The sequence below is a fragment of the Cuculus canorus genome, chromosome 15 (assembly GCF_017976375.1).
Source record: "Cuculus canorus isolate bCucCan1 chromosome 15, bCucCan1.pri, whole genome shotgun sequence".
In the NCBI taxonomy this organism is placed as follows: domain Eukaryota; kingdom Metazoa; phylum Chordata; class Aves; order Cuculiformes; family Cuculidae; genus Cuculus; species Cuculus canorus.
The window spans coordinates 3117254-3123253 of record NC_071415.1 but is presented as its reverse complement, the minus strand read 5'-3'; positions in this window follow the sequence as shown (position 1 = coordinate 3123253).

Sequence of the window (6000 nt, the reverse complement as noted above, 5' to 3'; positions counted from 1 at the left end):
TCCCTGCGGCAGCAGATCACCAGCCCCTCACCCAGCAGCCTGCTCCCAGGCCAAATCTCTGGGTCCTGCTGGTGCCAGGGCAACTCTCCAGTTGACTTCATTGAGCCTGTTGCCTTGAATTAATGTAGTAAAGCAGGAAGGCTGGGAAAGTCATCTGGAAGGAAACATTAACAAAAAATTGCACAGATGATATTTCCTAGAGACTCTCCATATCCAAAGCTGTGGGACCGGTAGGGTGAGAGAGGGGATTCTGTCCCTCATGCTCCACTCTCATGAGACACCACCTGAGCCCCTGTGTCCAGTTCTGGAGTCCCTCGGCACAGGAAGGACATGGGGCTGTTGGAGCGAGTCCAGAGGAGGGCACTGAGATGATCCAAGATCTGGAGCATGGCCTGTACGAGGAGAGGCTGAGAGAGTTGGGGTTCTTCAGCCTGGAGAAGAGAAGGCTCTGGAGAGACCTTAGAGCAGCTTCCAGTACTGAAAGGGGCTCCAGGAAAGCTGGAGAGGGGCTCTTGATCAGGGAGTGCAGGGATAGGACGAGGGGGTTAGTCCTCAGCTGAATAGAGGAGAGATTGAGATGAGATCTTGGGAAGAAACGTTTTGCTGTCAGGGTGGGGAGGCCCTGGCCCAGGTTGCCCAGAGCAGTGGTGGCTGCCCCATCCCTGGACGGGTTCAAGGCCAGGTTGGATGGGGCTTGGAGCCCCTGATCCAGTGGGACGTGTCCTTGTCCATGGCAGGGGTGGAACTGGATGGGCTTTGAAGTCCCTTCCAACCGAAACCATTCCATTATTATATGATTTTAAGATGCATGGATCTATAATTCATTGGTCATTACCTACATCTTTCAAGATCTTTAAGCCTTATCAGACTCTGGCACCTGGTTTCAGCTTACTGGTGGCATTACAGGGTGAACTGTGGGCAGAGTAAAAATCCAGCATGCACAGAAGCGTTGCCCTCATCTAAGCCATGCGTTGTGTGGAAGTGCCCATGACATGCCAAGCTTTGGCATTGATGAACAGTGCTGGGGGGGACACACACCGGGCTGGGTTTGTTCTTCATGTAGATCAATTCACTGAGTGTGCCGCTCAGGAAGGAGCAGGAACAGCAGTGCTAGGGCCAGGAATAGCATAACACTTGGAAGATAACATCTCCCAGTACATCTCCCAGCTTCCCCACCACAACACTGACTGGAGAACGGCAGTACACGATGCTATTCCTTGCTGGGACACTTTGTTCCTCTCTGCCTCTTCTCCAGGCAGCATGGCCAGGAGCTCAGTGGAATGGATTTCCAGCACCTCAGTGGAAGCATTTAGTGTGTTTCATTTCTAGATTTGAGGCACTGTTGGAAACAAGCTGTGTTAAGAAAAAATGCTGGGGATCAGGTCCACCAATCCCCTGGTGGCAATGTCCCCTCTGCAACTGCAGCAGCAGTGGTGGCATTGGTCTGCGCAGAGTGCTCGGCTGTAATTTGGCTGTGGCCAGCACTACACAGGGCTTTGGGGGAAGGGAGGAGTTGGGCTGGCTCAGGAGCAGCTGTTTCTGCCCTGGAAAACTGTACCTTGATGGTGAAGCTTCTCCCATCTCCTGCAAACTGTGCAGGCAGCTCCAGCTAGTGGGTGCGTCCAGGGAAAAGCAGAGACCAGCCCAGGAGCTGCAGGACAGCACAAAGTGCCAGAAGCTCCTGCTGGCCCACCATCCCAGGTCAAGCAGTGGCACAGTAAGGCTAGGAATGGCATCAGCAGCTCAAAATGGTCAAAGAGCAAAATCATACTCTTGTTGCTCTCTTAATTTACATCTCAAATGAAACTGCTTCAGGACAAGCGCATTTGTATCTCCAGAGGTTCTTTGAAGCCTGAGTCAGCAAAGTGCATGCTCAGCTTTAAGCATGTGGTTTACAGTCTATTGGATTAAGCTGGAGCTTGAGGGAATAACCATACGAAAACGTTGTTTTAATGCTGCGCTTGTTGGGTTTTTTCTTTTTTCTTTCCACCAAAAATGCCATTTTAGCCGTAATAGAAATGATCTAATAGACTGTGGTTTCAACAAATGGTATCTTCCAAATTCTTGAGTTGGAACAAACTTGTAGAAATTCACTGGCCTGTTTCCGTGTGTTGTTTTTTCAAGTGAAAATTAGTTTGGTTAAAAAAAAATGTTAGTGGGTTTTGGGCTTTTTTTAAAGTGGAAAATAAATAAAATAAAGCACTATTGCTTCCTCATGAGTTTTAACTTTCATGTTTTCAGTTCCTCTCATCCCGGTGTTTTATTTTTCACATCACTTTGGGAACAGAATGCTTTCCTGTGTCCCCGGAATTTTCATGGGGTGGAAAAAGCCATTTTCTTCCTGGCCTGTAGGTGGGTTTGGAGAACTTCAAGCCAAGAAATCCTAGACACACCATAGTCAGCTGGAGCTTTCCGATGGTGCTAAGCATACCCATCTCCTCCAATCCAAGTGCCTTTGTGGTTGGGAAATTGCAAGCTCGATCTAAAATCTGCCTTGTCCAGCCTGGTTCCACATGGGAAGTGGCTTTGCCCACAAGCATACAGAACAGACCAGTGTTGGTTTCTCAGAGAAACCTGGGGCTGTCTGAGTAAAGGCTCCTTGAGAGCGAGCCTCAGGCCAGGAGGGTTTCTGCTCAGAGAAGCTGCGTCCTCAGTGTGCTGGGGATGGAAAGTTTGGGCACTTCACAACCCCTCGATTCGCCCAGCATAAATGTGAGCACAACGCTTTGCAATTCTATGGCAACTCTATTTATACACTGTGTGGGTAAACAGTCCATGGAACTGCACCGGAATCGAACACAGTTCCTACAGCTGATAGAGCAGTAATTAACTCAGTAATTGCATGTGGCTGCAATAGCCCATGGAACTTCCACTGTGTTTTGGCCGGCTGGCATGGCTCTTGCTTGCTTTCTTGAATTCTGTTAGAGGGGAGAAAAGCTTTCCACTGACTCCAGCAGGTAGGAGCATCTCGCCTCTGTGGGCATTGGAGTCCACTGGGTGCTGTTCAGTCTGGGACAAGAGGAGACTGAGGGGAAACCTCACTGCACTCTGCAGCTTCCTCACACGGGGCAGAGGAAGGAGCAGGCGCTGAGCTCTTCTCTCTGGGTGACCAAGGACAGGACCCGAGGGATGGCAGGAAGGTGCCAACGGAAGGTTAGGTGGACATTAGGAGAAGGTTCTTCCCTCAGAGGGTAGTGGAACCCTGGAGCAGCTCCCAGGGAAGCAGTCACAGCACCAAGCCTCACAATATTCCAGAAGCATTTGGCCAGGGCCCTCAGCCCCACGGTGTGAATGTTGGGGTGTGCTGTGCAGGGTCAGGAGCTGGACCTCGATGGACCCTTGTGAGTCCCTTCCAACTCAAGGCAGTCTTGTGATCTGCAATTCATGCTGTGATTGCTTTATAGAACCAAGACTAAGGAAAAAATGCTAAACCAGGAACATGGGAGAGAATTCATCTCAGGGGAAAAAAGTGATGGGAAAAAAAGAGAAAAGGGGAATGAGAAAAAGGAAAAAGAGAAAGATCCACCCCATGCAATGCAGCCTCGCATCAGACTCAGCGAGCCAAACCTTGGAAAGACAAAGTTAGACTCATGTCTGATAAACTAAGCATTCTCCCCTTTGGATGGGAAAGAAGCAGAGCAGATCCTTTAGAAATGGATGCCAACAAGGTCCTGATTTGGGGGGGAGGAAATTCAGTGTCACAACTTCAGGTTTATTGTTATAAATCCATAGAATGTGAGTGGAAAACCATACAGGGATGACTCTTCTGGTGATGTATATCAACACATTTCCACTAACCTCATGGAAATGTGTTTTCTCCTGCTGGGCTCCTTGATCTGGGTCTTCCTCAAGGAAAGGGAGCAGAAAACCTGGTTGTTGGACTGAACAAGGGGATGTTTGGCTTCGGCTGTCATCAACTGTCAGCAAGAACTGATACACTGATCAGCATTTAAGTGCTGTTAGTGACAGAAATCATGTTCACAAAGAGATGAAAAAAATCCTTGCTAAGTCCAAATGGTCTGCAGCATCATCATTTGGTTCTTGACAGTGCTTGGAAAAGGAGGTCACATGTCCCAGCCAAGGAGACCAGCCCCTGGCTCCCAGGCAAGGTAGAAAATTCATCCCTATGAGATGCCCGCTGCTGCTCTCAGAGCCCCACACATTGCCAGCTGGAGGGGAAACCTCAGAGACTTTTGGTTTGCTGTTGGCTTTAAGGTCAGCAGGAGATGAGCAGTGTTGGCATAGTGAGCTTTCCTCTTGAGCTCAGGTTTGGAGACAGCAGGTTGTTCTTGTTTTTTTTCCCCCCTTTTGCTTCTGTCCAACCACCCAGAGAAGCATTGCTCTAACTGTTGTCATTCAGATGAGATATTTAAAGATGCCCCATCCCCCAGGACGCAGGCTGGTCCGGGGTAGTAGGGTGTACAGCACCCAGGCAGGGATGGGGAGTGTGCAGGACGGCCTGCTGGGGTGAAGGGGTTTGGTGCACATGGGAGGTGCTCCCCTGGGCTCATGTGAGTGCATGAACACCCAGTGGGGTTTGGACCTGGACACTGGCCAGTACTTGGGGAACGGGCACTGCAGGGACAATGATCTCTGTGCCTGGAGATGCAGGTCTGTATAGGCACAGGCTCCCATGTGCTCCTCCTGGGCTCTTGCCTGACCTTGCCCTCATTAAAACACTGGCCAAAAAGGGACTGCTGCAAGCGAAATGCTGCCTCTTTCAGCTCCTCCTCCATTGCTTCCCCATGCCAGAAAGCAGTAGGGCTTTGGGGACCTTCTTCCACCACCTGTGCTGTTGTGTGCACACTGGAGCGAGTGCCCCACTGAGAAAGCCAAACCTCTGTCACCAGTGCAGTTAACCAAGAGCAGAAAGAGCCTTGCCTGGGCAAAACATCATTAGTGGTGGTGCTACTGTGAGCATCTGCCCTGGCTCTCCTTGCCGGCAGGCACCACCCCATCACACAGCCAGTGAGCCAAACTGGAGCTGGAGGGATGTTGGTTAGACTGTACCCGTCTTGCTCCAGGCCACTTGCTGCCAGGTGCATGGCTTTAGGGTGGGAGAAAGAAGGGAACAGAGAGCAGCCGAGGCACAGGGAGGCGAACAAGTGACAAAGCAAAGCTTGAGCTGCCTAATGCAGAGACTCAATGTCACTTAGGACGTTGAGCCACTAAGCCCCAGCATTAATCATCCTGCCTAAGGAGTGCGGGTGACAGCCTTCAAAAATTAAACCCCAACATTCATGTAAATTGCTCATGACTCCAGGCTGATTCCAGCGGCTACATCAGCAGCCCTTAGCACTGATATTATAGCCTTAGAGACTGCCACATACCCGGTTTCTGCCCCTACTCCTCGGCCATGGGGAAGGAAAAAAGAGCGTCTGAAGGCTTCAAGATCTGTTTGGAAAAAAAACATTGGGATGTGCCTGTGAAGCTGCCCAGGGAGAGAAGAACATGAAAAGATGCAACTTCTTTGCAAGTACCATTCTTCAAGAAACATTGTGCTGCAGAGCCTGCCCCAGAAACTCCTCTTCTTCACCCAAGCCCTCTTTGCTCTGCTCCTTAGTCCTGCCTTGACTGGCAGTCCCACCTTACCCTGCATCATTTACCAGGGCAGAGGTGTCTGTAAGCCCATCTCATGTGGCTGAAGATGTGTCTGGGAGAGGAGTGAAGCTTTTACCAGGACATCATGCATCCCAGTGCCACTGGTTGGGGGGCGTCCTACGTGACTGCTATGCAACACCCACCCTTCCCACTCTGACTGCATCCAACTTTGCTCTACTCAGGCTCTTTCCCTCTTCCTCTCCCAGCTGAGGGAGGAGCTCCCATGAAACCACATGCTGCTTTATCCTCTGCAGACAGGTGATGCACCATGCTATGCAGCCAGAGAAAGTCCTGCAGCAAAGACCTGCAGGGCCAGTAGGGTCACCCCACTGGAGGGGCTCATCACAGAGGAATGTGGGAAGCCAGATCCCAGCCAGGTGCCGCAGCAAGAGCTTGCCC